At 47.2% G+C, this 12,141-nt stretch overlaps 1 long non-coding RNA gene across 1 annotated transcript; it reads right to left on the bottom strand.

The window, feature by feature from the left end:
* Positions 1-380: 380 nt before the first annotated feature.
* Positions 381-6,595, bottom strand: LOC138675576 (uncharacterized). The gene is made up of 3 exons (XR_011320692.1): positions 6,562-6,595; positions 3,237-3,375; positions 381-579 (listed from the first exon to the last, which is right to left on the bottom strand). It is a non-coding gene; the product is annotated as an uncharacterized lncRNA (long non-coding RNA).
* Between the last annotated feature and the right edge of the window lie 5,546 nt (positions 6,596-12,141).

Here is a 12,141-nt window from a genome sequence, read left to right as displayed (position 1 = left end):
AATGATCGTATGGGTAAATCAAAAATCATTTGACCAAATGAATGAAGCTTTTTGCTCGCTCAGTGAGTGTCAACAGCCTGATTAGATTGCATGGCTGTAGTGAAACAAGCATTTATAGGCTCGGTCATGATACTCATGTAGTGTAAATGCATTTTTACTGAATGGCATTGGTAGCAAAAACACATTATCGAGGTCAAACTTTCAGACGGTAAAACGTCTTATTGGGCCCAGGAGGTAGTTATGATCAATGGTCTGTACTGTTTTGACTTGGCAAAGGGTTATCTCAGTAATGTTTACCAAAATAAAGGAGCACACAATGAAATTACCACTGCCGTCTTTTAAGGAAGGTTGTAATTTCTTTATTAAAGGTATAACGGTACTTGGTTGGTCCAACAGTTCCCGTCTGTGCATAGAACTTTACCCAAGAATTTGGATATCTTTCAGGTTTATTTGTATCATCAATCTCCCACTTGGATTCCTAAATATTATTTGTTGCTACTCTCCAATGAATCTCATTTTCCACAAATCATTTCCTTATTGCAGAGCTTTACAAGCTTTCACCAGCTGGAAGATAAGTGCCTAATGGGAAGAAATCCAGAAAGTAGATTTTTGGGATTTGCAGAAGACAGAGTGCAGAAGTTGACAGCTTTCAATATTTTACTGAGCAATTCAGCTACATGGGAAATATATAACTTAAGACAACAGATCTCCACAGCAAAGTGGCAGAAGCTTAACAAACTGGAACAACCTCCACTATATACTGATTTGTGAGTTAAAGGGATAGGCCACTGTATCTTTATTTGACGTGCTCAACATGATATTGTGGCACTTACTAATTTATATGTTTGACAGGTTCTCCTGCTTTTGCTACTGCAGCTTTCCTTACAGACTATATAGACGTCTTGTCCATAAAATGGCTGCTGGTGGAGGAGTATGTGACCAAACCTATGCATCACCTTCCTCCAATTGAAAAGCAAGTTTCCCATTTGAGGAGTTCAATTGGTTGAGGTTTATGGACAGGTCGGATCACATGCTCCACTACCACCAGTAATTGTATGGACAGGAGAGCTCTGCAGACTGTGAGAGAAAACTGCACTAACAAGAGCAGGTTGTGAACAGGTTATAGCTATATAATAGTGAGTGTACGCAAAATCATGCCCAGAGGCGTATCTATGGTTTCTAAGACCTGGGCCAAGAATTCATTTTGGTGCCCCCCCCCCAGGACATATGCGATTTGCACACTTAGGGCTCGTTTCCACTTGCGAGGAAAACGGACGAGTGCAATCCGATAAAAAATCAGATTGCACTCGGACCAATGTTAGTCAATAGGTGTCTTTTCATTTGCGATTTTTTTCTCAGCCGAAACCGGACTGAGAAAAAAAGCGTAGCATGCTGCGTATTGCTGCAATACTCGGACGAGACTCGCCAATGCAAGTCAATGGGTGCGACAAAAAAAACGCACAGCACTCGCACCATGTAAGCTCGAGTGTGGGAAAATATTCTGAAAAGTTCCCAGGCTCGAGTTCATATGAGGACATCCAGCAGAGGGCGCATCACCGCGACTGAAGGTAACTACAGGTCATTGACCTACATTCCATTCATTCCCCAGGGTTTTACAGGCAGGAGCACAGCTGCATTAGCAGAGCTTCTGCTTGTAAAATTAGTTAACCCCTTCAGATGGATTTACAGCGTGGGACGAGACTGATCATCGGAAGGTATGGGATATTGTTGTTTTTTTATTTTACCTTTTTTACAGAACGAGGGTCTTCAGGTGGATTACCAGGATAATAAAATATTACAAAAACCTGTGTATTTATTTCATTAAAATACTTTGTAATAATGTGTGTGTGTTTTTTAACCATTTCATACAATTGGATTAATAATGGATAGGTGTCATAATTGACGCCTCTCCATTATTAACCTGGCTTAACGTCACCTTACAATAGCAAGGTGACATTAACCCTTCATTACCCCATATCCCACTGCTACATGGGAATGGGAAGAGAGTGGCCAAGTGCCAGAATAGGCGCATCTTCCAGATGTGCCTTTTCTGGGGTGGCTGGGGGCAGGTGTTTTAGCTGGGGGGGATGGGCAATAACCATGGACCCTCTCCAGGCTATTAATATCTGCACTCAGTCACTGGCTTTACCACTCTGGCGGAGAAAATTGCGCGTGAGCCCAAGCCAATTTTTTCCGCAATTTAACCCTTAAATTTAATAGCTAGAGCGCCCAAATTTTGCACATACACACTACTAACATTAGTAGTGTGGAATATGCAGAAAAAAGGGGATATGAGATGGTTTACTGTATGTAAACCATGTCTCATATCATGTCAGGTTTGTGAAGGAGATAGGAAAAGCTGGTAATTGAATTACCGGCTTTTCTGCTATCTAGCGCTGCATTAAATATATATATATAGGTGTCTCCCTGACATATATGTATATATACCTATTCTATGTGTATATATCTACTCTAATCTAACCTGTCAGTGTGATTTTACTGTACACTGCGCTGAATTACCGGCTTTTCAAAGGACACCCGTGCGTAAAAATCGGACAGCAATACGGATGTCATACAGATGTTGCGATAAAAAAATCGCATGACACTCGCATGACAATCGCATACGTTACATGCGTTTTTTCGGTCCGTAAATCGGACCGTTTTTTTTCTCTCAAGTGGAAAGGAGCCCTTAGTCATGTACCCACGAGCTCCTCTCCCTAATGCTCTCAATGTTCAGTGAAAAACTGAGAGAAGCGGGAAGAGAAGCTCGATGTCACAGGACCATACGTATGAAAATTGCATATGAGTGAAGTGTCCATGTGACGACTACTGGAACCTGCAGCGCTGAATCCTGACATCGCAGGCTTCTGAATTCTCACAACTAATGCCCTGCACACTTTAAGGATTCTCCCTGGCTGGTGAACAGTCATGTCAGCACAAGCATGCGATTTGTATACTTCTGACCACAATCCGACTAGACGTCCCCGGCCTCGCTCAGTTCATTTTCATTGAGCGAGGCCACACATGTCTAGTTAGCATGTGAATGCATGTACGTAAATCACCAGCACCAGAGAATCCTGACAGTGTGCAGGGCGCACTGTGAGAAGTCAGAAGTCTGCAGTCACAAAGAATGACTGCAGACTCATCACAAACCTGGACATTCCCTTTAATGCTCCTAACATAAATAAAAACATGAGAGTTAGTTAGTATCACAAATAACATTTATATCCAGGTACCTTATAGATGACGTCGCCTCTGGAGCCGTTCTCCTTTTCTTCATCTTGTCCAGACCCCATGATGAGTTTTCTCATCCACAGCCGTCGCTGCAGACTTCCATCTTCTCCGCTCTTTTGCAGAAAATCTTCACATGATGCCCTTGAAGATACAAGTGTCATTATAATGCTCCTGAATGAAAAATTGCCCCTCACTATATTGTCTGCACAAAATATGACCCCCACACTGTCCCTCTTATGGTACATGCTCTTTACACGGACCTCCCCTTTCCATACCGGCCCCCATTTTCACACTGTCCCCTCACACTGTGTCCCCCCTATAGGGCCTAGTATTTATACTGTACTCTCTCATCACACTCCCCCTCCTTGGTATACTGTCCCCTCCTGGCTGTGCCCTTACACTGTCCCCCCATGCTACGCGTGCACACATCCCAACACCCTCACTCCCCGTACTCTGTCCACATATGTTTTTCACATCGCTACTCATACTGTGTCTGCATACATTCTCCCGTTTGATCCCCAAACTGTCTGCACCCATCCCCCATACTGTTTCCTCATATATGCCCCCCCATTCCCCGGTATTGTTTCCTCATACATGCCCCCCATCTCCCCCTTTGCTCTTCATTTTGCGTCCTCAAATCTCCCCCACACAATAAATACCCTATCCCCACTCCAAATATCATCCCACACATTAAACACCCCCATCCCCATGACAAATCTCCCCCACACATTAAATCCCCCCATCCCCATGACAAATCTTCCCCCTCACACATTCAATCCCCCATCTTTCCACTCCAATTCTCCCTACACACAATAAATCCCCCCATCTCCACTCACATTAAATCCCTTCCCCACAATAAATCCCCCCCATCTCCACTCATATTAAATCTCCCTCATCCAATAATAAATCCCACCATCCCCACTCACATTAAATCTCCCCCCCACAATAAATCCCCCCATCTCCACTCATATTAAATATCCCCAATCCAATAATAAATCCCACCATCTCCACTCACATTAAAACCCCCTCACAATATATCCCCCCCATTCCCACTCACATTAAATCCCCCCCTGCACCTTCGGTGTCTTCAGCTCCACTGGAGCACTTACCACCGATCTGCGTCTCAGTGCCTCTGCTCTGCAGCACGGGCGAGTGATGTCAGCAGCGTGATCACATGACCTGATCACGCTGCTGGCATCGCTATGACCCTGCAGTCAGAGCTTCAATTGTACTCGCATCTCAGATGCAGTACAATTGAACACTGGGAGCCGGCGCGCTGCAGTTTCTCTGTGCCGGCTGTCAGCTTGACAGTCGGCACAGAGAACAGCTGACTCCCAGTGCGGGGCGCGGCAGAATGCAGCCGCCGGGGGAGATACTACGGATCGCCGCTTTAGGCGGCCCGACTGCGCCCCCCTGCTGGCTGCGCCCGGGGCACATGCCCCAGCTGACACCCCCCCCCCCCCAGATACGCCACTGATCTCGGCTGCCACACAGTGTTGTGGGATATCTGGGCTGGCACACCTATCAGGTATCTGGGCTGGTACATAGTGTTGTGGGATATCTGGGCTGGTACATAGTGTTGTGGGATATCTGGACTGGCACACCTATTAGATATCAGGGCTGGTACACAGTGTTGTGGGATATCTGAGCTGGCACACCTATTAGATATCAGGGCTGGTACACAGTGGTGTGGGATATCTGGGCTGGCACACAGTGGTGTGGGATATCTGGGCTGGCACACATTGTTGAGGGATATCTGGACTAGCACACATATTGGGTATCTGGGCTGGCACATTCTTGAGGGATATCTGGGCTGGCACAGTGTTGAGGGATATCTGAGCTGGCACACAGTGTTGTGGGATATCTGGGCTGGCACTTATTGTTGAGGGATATCTGGGCTGGCACACAGTGTTGTTGGATATCTGGGCTGGTACATAGTGTTGTGGGATATCTGGGCTGGCACACAGTGTTGTGGGATATCTGGGCTGGCACACAGTATTGTGGGATATCTGGGCTGGCACACAGTGTTGTGGGATACCTGGGCTGCCACACAGTGTTGTGCGACATCTGGGCAGGTAAGGTACATAGTGTTGTGGGATATCTGGGCTGGTACATAGTGTTTTGGATATCTGGACTGGCACACATTGTTGAAGGATATCTGGGCTGGCGCACAGTGTTGTGGGATATCTGGGCTGGAACACATATGAGGTATATGGGCTGGTACATAATGTTGTAGGATATCTGGGCTATTACATAGTGTTGTAGGATATCTGCGCTGCCACACAGTTCTGTGGGATATCTGGGCTGGTACATAGTGTTGTGGGATATCTGGGCTGGCACACCTATTAGATATCTGGGCTGGTGCATAGTGTTGTGGGATATCTGGGTTGGTAAAGTGTTGTGGGATTTCTGGGCTGGCACACAATTTTGAGAGATATCTGGGCTGGCACACAGTGTTGTGGGATATCTGGGCTGGTACATAGTGTTGTGGGATATCTGGGTTGGTAAATAATGTTGTGGGGTATCTGGGCTGGCACACAGTGTTGTGGGATATCTGGGCTGGCACAAATTGTTGAGGGATATCTGGGCTGGCACACAGTGTTGTGGGATATCTGGGCTGGCACACCTATTGGGTATATGGGCTGGCACACATTGTTGAGGGATATCTGGGCTGGCACACAGTGTTGTGGTTATATCTGGTCTGGTACATATTGTTGGTGAATATGGAACCTGGCCATTCAGTCCTGGCAGAGACCACTGGACCAGTGCCATTGGCACAGTAGGGGGGCACCGGCGGTATGTTCGCTTTTGTTATTTTATATCTTTCTTTGACTAATTTTTTGACCTTTCTAAAGCATCACTGACTGTAATCACAGATATTCACTTAAAGATTCATCTCAAACATTTAAAGATGACCTGTCCTATGGATAGGAGATAAAACGTGCAGATCTGTTTAACCACTGAGACCCCACTGACCCAGAGAACGAGCCTTAGACATACACCGTCTGAATGGAGCGGCTGGGCATGTGCGGCCCCACGCTCTATTTATCTATTTTACTAGTGGATATAGCAGAGGTCTGTACTCACTGTGGTCCCGTAGAAAATGAACCACTTCCAAGCGGGCATGTCAGAGCCCCATTCTGGGGATAGGAGGGTGTCCCAGCGCTAACGTTGGCCTGCGATTGGTGGAATCATGGAGAGGTGGTGCCTTTCATATACAAGAAAACTCCTCCGGCCCATATACATATTTTGCATATCATTCACTAGTACATTGACATAGATTTTACAAGAACAGCATAGACACAATCCTGTGAATGGTCATCTTACCTGCCTGCGTAACTGGAGCCTCGTGGCAAACACCGGCAATGCTCCGTATCGACAACAAACCTTGGCACTGTGGACACTACACCTCCGCAGTGATGTATGGGTGGAACCACTGCGCTCCACAGATCCATGCTATAACCACTGGGATGTGAAAAGTGGTAAATAAAAGAAACACAAAAAAAAGGATCTCGTTTGTGCCAATGCTTTAGTGTACTCTTCCACTCCATTTTTGTCACCTTAATGATAAATTAGGCAATAATTAAACCAGCACAACTTTTTATAGGGAAATTGTCATTAGATTCCGAACTCCTGGCAGGATAAATCAGACCATGTGTGCACAATGGCAGCCAGGTACCTATGGTTTATTCTGAGGTGTTTCAGTGTTTTGAGTCAAGAACATACTTGAAAAAGTCGTCCGGGGATGATAATTTATCAAGACTGGCATTTTGTACGATCATTCTGTGCGGACAGAGTCCTTTTAATGAGTTTGTCGCACCTTTCAGACTGCCCAAGTCAGAGATGTGCTCCAGTCATGAGCTGCACATGTCTGCTATAAGGGCGGCCACTAGAGTAAATGATGGTGACCCCGTTGGCCCATGCTAGTGAATGCACAGCTAAGCATCACCTACTTCTCAGGAAAGTTGGTGTAAAAATGGGAAAAGATTTTGTGCATCTACCTATTGTGCAAAAATGTGTGACGTTAGAAGCCAGTATTCCTGCATAAAGTGTTTGAGGAATTACTACATAATATGTCAGAAGAATGAGGAACTTATAATTTTATCATTATGCTCCAGTCAAGTGATATTTTGGTAAGAAAACCCCGTGATGTGATTTCGGCTTGTACAATCACTCTGCCAAAGTCGACTTGTGATGGTTTCCTGTTGCCCCATAGACAGAATATGTCTAGGCTGTATATAACCTGCAATGTGCAACGCTGGGGGTCCCGTCTGGTACACGGCTCCGTTATCAGAGCAGTCCCTCATAGACTGTACATTAGGGTGTCACTTGTTATGCAGTTTTCTAAAAATGCATGGTTTTATTAATGACAACAATTAGTCAAAGGGTGTGCTTTTTCCTGAAAGTAGTGCCCCATTTGTCCATGGCCCTTGGTTGGTATTGCAGTTCATCCATGTGATACTGAGTAAGATGATTTAGCTGTAATGCCATACACAGACTATTGACATGAGTGGTTTTAGTTCCTGGAAAAATGAGACTCTTTTTTATTAAAAAAAAAAAACCTTTGACAAACTTTAAGGGGGGGTATCTCAATTTGGCAATAGGTGATAATTTGCTGGGGGTTGTGGGCTAGAGGGCCCGCTGGGGGTTGTGGGCTGGAGGGCCCGCTGGGGGTTGTGGGCTGGAGTGGCCGCTGGGGATTTGTGGGCTGGAGTGGCCGCTGGGGATTTGTGGGCTGGAGTGGCTGCTGGGGGTTTATAGGCTGGAGTGGCCGATGGGGGTTTGTAGGCTGGAGTGGCCGATGGGGGTTTGTGGGCTGAAGGGCCCGCTGGGGGTTGTGGGCTGAAGGGCCCGCTGGGGGTTGTGGGCTGGAGTGGCCGCTGGGGGATTTGTGGGCTGGAGTGGCCGCTGGGGGTTGTGGGATGGAGTGGCCGCTGGGGGATTTGTGGGCTGGAGTGGCCGCTGGGGATTTGTGGGCTGGAGTGGCCGATGGGGGTTTGTAGGCTGGAGTGGCCGATGGGGGTTTGTGGGCTGGAGTGGCCGATGGGGGTTTGTAGGCTGGAGTGGCCGATGGGGGTTTGTAGGCTGGAGTGGCCGCTGGGGATTTGTGGGCTGGAGTGGCCACTGGGGATTTGTGGGCTGGAGTGGCCGATGGGGGTTTGTAGGCTGGAGTGGCCGATGGGGGTTTGTGGGCTGGAGTGGCCGATGGGGGTTTGTAGGCTGGAGTGGCCGATGGGGGTTTGTAGGCTGGAGTGGCCGATGGGGGTTTGTGGGCTGGAGTGGCCGATGGGGGTTTGTGGGCTGAAGTGGCTGATGGGGGTTTGTGGGCTGGAGTGGCCACTGGGGGTTTGTGGGCTGAAGTGGCCGATGGGGGTTTGTGGGCTGGAGTGGCCACTAGGGCTTGTGTGCTGGAGGGCCCACTGGGGGTTGTGTGCTGGAGGGCCCACTGGGGGTTGTATGCTGGAGGGCTCACTGGGGGTTGTGTGCTGGAGGGCCTGCTGGGGGTTGTCGGCTGGGGAGCCTGCACAGCTTCCACTGCACTCTATCAGGGCATGTCAGAGCTCTGTTCTATGGATGGCTGTCTGTGTCCTCACTGATCAGCATTTTAGCATCTGTCCTGTAGAGTTGAGACAACCCTCTTCACAAAGATGGCTCCACTGTGATCACAGATAAAAGGGGTGTTCTCAAGTTTGAAAGTTATCCCTTATCAATAGTATAAGGGCCAACTCTCTGATCACTGTGTCAGAATACCTTGGCTCTGGCTCAATGGAGCAGAGATTGATAATGCGCAGTACCTTACTATTCTATTAGACCAGTAATCTCTTGCGCTCCCATTAACAATAAATGGAGCTGTACTGCACATGATTTATCTCCGCTCCATTCACCCAGGGTTCTTCAGAGCTCCAGTTCTTGAGATTGGTTGGGGCCACAGTGGTCGGACTCCCAGCAATAGGTAACTGTAAACTTGAGAACACCCTTTAAATATGGCACAGTAAGGGTATGTGCACACGATGCAGATTTAGTGCATTTCTGCAGCAGAAACGCTGCAGAACTGCACTGTGAGTTACAATTCAATGAAAATCAATAGGAAAAAAAAAAGCTGTGCACATGGTGCAGAAAAATCCGTGCAGAAACGCTGCAGATTTCAAAGAAGTGCATGTCACTTCTTTTGTGCAGTTCTGCAGCGTTTCTGCACCCATAGGCTCCCATTTTGTGGGTCAAATCTGCATAAAAACTGCAGATGTAAAAACCATCTGCAGATTTTATGCGGATTTGGGTGTCAAAACCGCAGCAGACGGAAGTGACGTCAGTGATGTGGAGGAAGTGTGTGGGCGGAGTGTAGTGAAAATGGAGTCGTACCGTCGGATGGGGATCGATGTGAAGAGCATGGTGGAAATGGTATGTAGTGTCTGTGTGTGTGTGTGTCGGTCTGTGTGTGTGTGTCGGTCTGTGTGTCTGTCTCTCTGTCAGTAGTGACTCATTGTAGTCATTCGTCGGGTGGGACTACTTCTCCCATCGAAATGTGATGATGGGAGAGCTGTCCCATCGTCAGGCGACTGACTACAATGGGTTAAAAACACAAACACACATAAAACATACATTACATACAACATATAACATGTGCCCCCACCCCACCGATCCCCCCCAAGCCACCGATCTGTCCGGTACACTGCTCCGGCTCTCCCCGTGCTCTTGTCCGCTCACCCCCGTGCTCCAATCACCCCCCCCCCCCGTGCTCTGATCCAACCCCCCTGCACTCCGATCCACCCCCCCGTGCTCCGATCCACCCCCCCGTGCTCCGATCCAGATTCGTTCCAAAGTGCATTTTGATCAGAGATATAACCTATCTCAGTGATCAAAATAAAAAAAATTGTAAATGACCCCCCCCCCCCCCTTTGTCACCCCCATAGGTAGGGACAATAAAAAAATAAATAATTTTTTTTTTCCACTAAGGTTAGAATAGGGTTAGGGTTAGGGCTAGGGCTAGGGTTAGGGCTAGGGTTAGGGTTAGGGCTAGGGTTAGGAAATGACATCATGACATGGACAAATTTTTTTTTTTAACTTTAATAGTTTAGCTTTAAAAAACGCTTACAAAACTGCATGAAAAAACGCATAAAAAACGCATAAAAAAACGCACTTCAAAACTGCACTGAAAAAAATGCATAAAAAACGCATAAAAACGCATAAAAAACGCACAAAAAACGCACCTGCGGATTCTGCCAGGAGATGCAGATTTAGTGCAGATTTTATGCAGAAAATTCTGCAACAAATCTGCATCGTGTGCACACAGCCTAAGGACTCGCTCACACTGGCATATAAATAATTGGACAAATTCTCTTCCAGGAGAGTGGAACATTTTTTTTTTCTCACTTGTCATCTGTATACATAGTAACATAGTTATTAAGATTGAAGGAAGACTTTAAGTCCATCTAGTTCAACCCATAGCCTAACCTAACATGCCCTAACATGTTGATCCAGAGGAAGGCAAAAAAAAACCATGTGGCAAAGAGTAAGCTCCACCTTGGGGAAAAAAAATTCCTTCCCGATTCCACATACGGCAATCAGACTAGTTCCCTGGATCAACGCCCTATCAAGGAATCTAGTGTATATACCCTGTAACATTATACTTTTCCAGAAAGGTATCCAGTCCCCTCTTAAATTTAAGTAATGAATCACTCATTACAACATCATACGGCAGAGAGTTCCATAGTCTCACTGCTCTTACAGTAAAGAATCCGCGTCTGTTATTATGCTTAAACCTTCTTTCCTCCAGATGTAGAGGATGCCCCCTTGTCCCTGTCCCAGGTCTATGATTAAAAAGATCATCAGAAAGGTCTTTGTACTGTCCCCTCATATATTTATACATTAAAATAAGATCACCCCTTAGTCTTCGTTTTTCCAAACTAAATAGCCCCAAGTGTAGTAATCTATCTTGGTATTGCAGACCCCCCAGTCCTCTAATAACCTTGGTCGCTCTTCTCTGCACCCGCTCTAGTTCAGCTATGTCTTTCTTATACACCGGAGACCAGAACTGTGCACAGTATTCTAAGTGTGGTCGAACTAGTGACTTGTATAGAGGTAAAATTATGTTCTCCTCATGAGCATCTATGCCTCTTTTAATGCATCCCATTATTTTATTTGCCTTTGTAGCAGCTGCCTGACACTGGCCACTGAATATGAGTTTGTGATCCACCAATACACCCAGGTCTTTTTCATTGACGGTTTTGCCCAGAGTTTTAGAATTAAGCACATAATTATACATCTTATTACTTCTACCCAAGTGCATGACCTTACATTTATCCCCATTAAAGCTCATTTGCCATTTATCAGCCCAAGCTTCTAGTTTACATAGATCATCCTGTAATATAAAATTGTCCTCCTCTGTATTGATTACCCTGCAGAGTTTAGTGTCGTCTGCAAATATTGAAATTCTGCTCTGAATGCCCCCTACAAGGTCATTAACCCCTCTGTGACCTTAGACGTACTATCCCGTCGAGGTGCCCTGGGCTTATCTGACCCTGGACGGGATAGTACGTCATAGCCAATCGGCCGCGCTCACGGGGGGAGCGCGGCCGATCGCGGCCGGGTGTCAGCTGCTTATCGCAGCTGACATCCGGCACTATGTGCCAGGAGCGGTCACGGACCGCCCCCGGCACATTAACCCCTGGCACACCGCGATCAAAGATGATCGCGATGTGCCGGCGGTGCAGGGAAGCACCGCGCAGGGAGGGGGCTCCCTGCGGGCTTCCCTGAGCCCCCCGCAGCAACGCGATGTGATCGCGTTGCTGCGAGGGTCTCCTCACCTCCCTCCCTGCTCGAGCCCCGGATCCAAGATGGCCGCGGATCCGGGTCCTGCAGGGAGGGAGGTGGCTTCACAGAGCCTGCTTAGAGCAGGCACTGTGAAGC

This window comes from Ranitomeya imitator, chromosome 4 (assembly GCF_032444005.1).
Source record: "Ranitomeya imitator isolate aRanImi1 chromosome 4, aRanImi1.pri, whole genome shotgun sequence".
Taxonomy (NCBI): Eukaryota; Metazoa; Chordata; class Amphibia; order Anura; family Dendrobatidae; genus Ranitomeya; species Ranitomeya imitator.
This window is presented reverse-complemented; position numbering and strand designations above follow the sequence as displayed.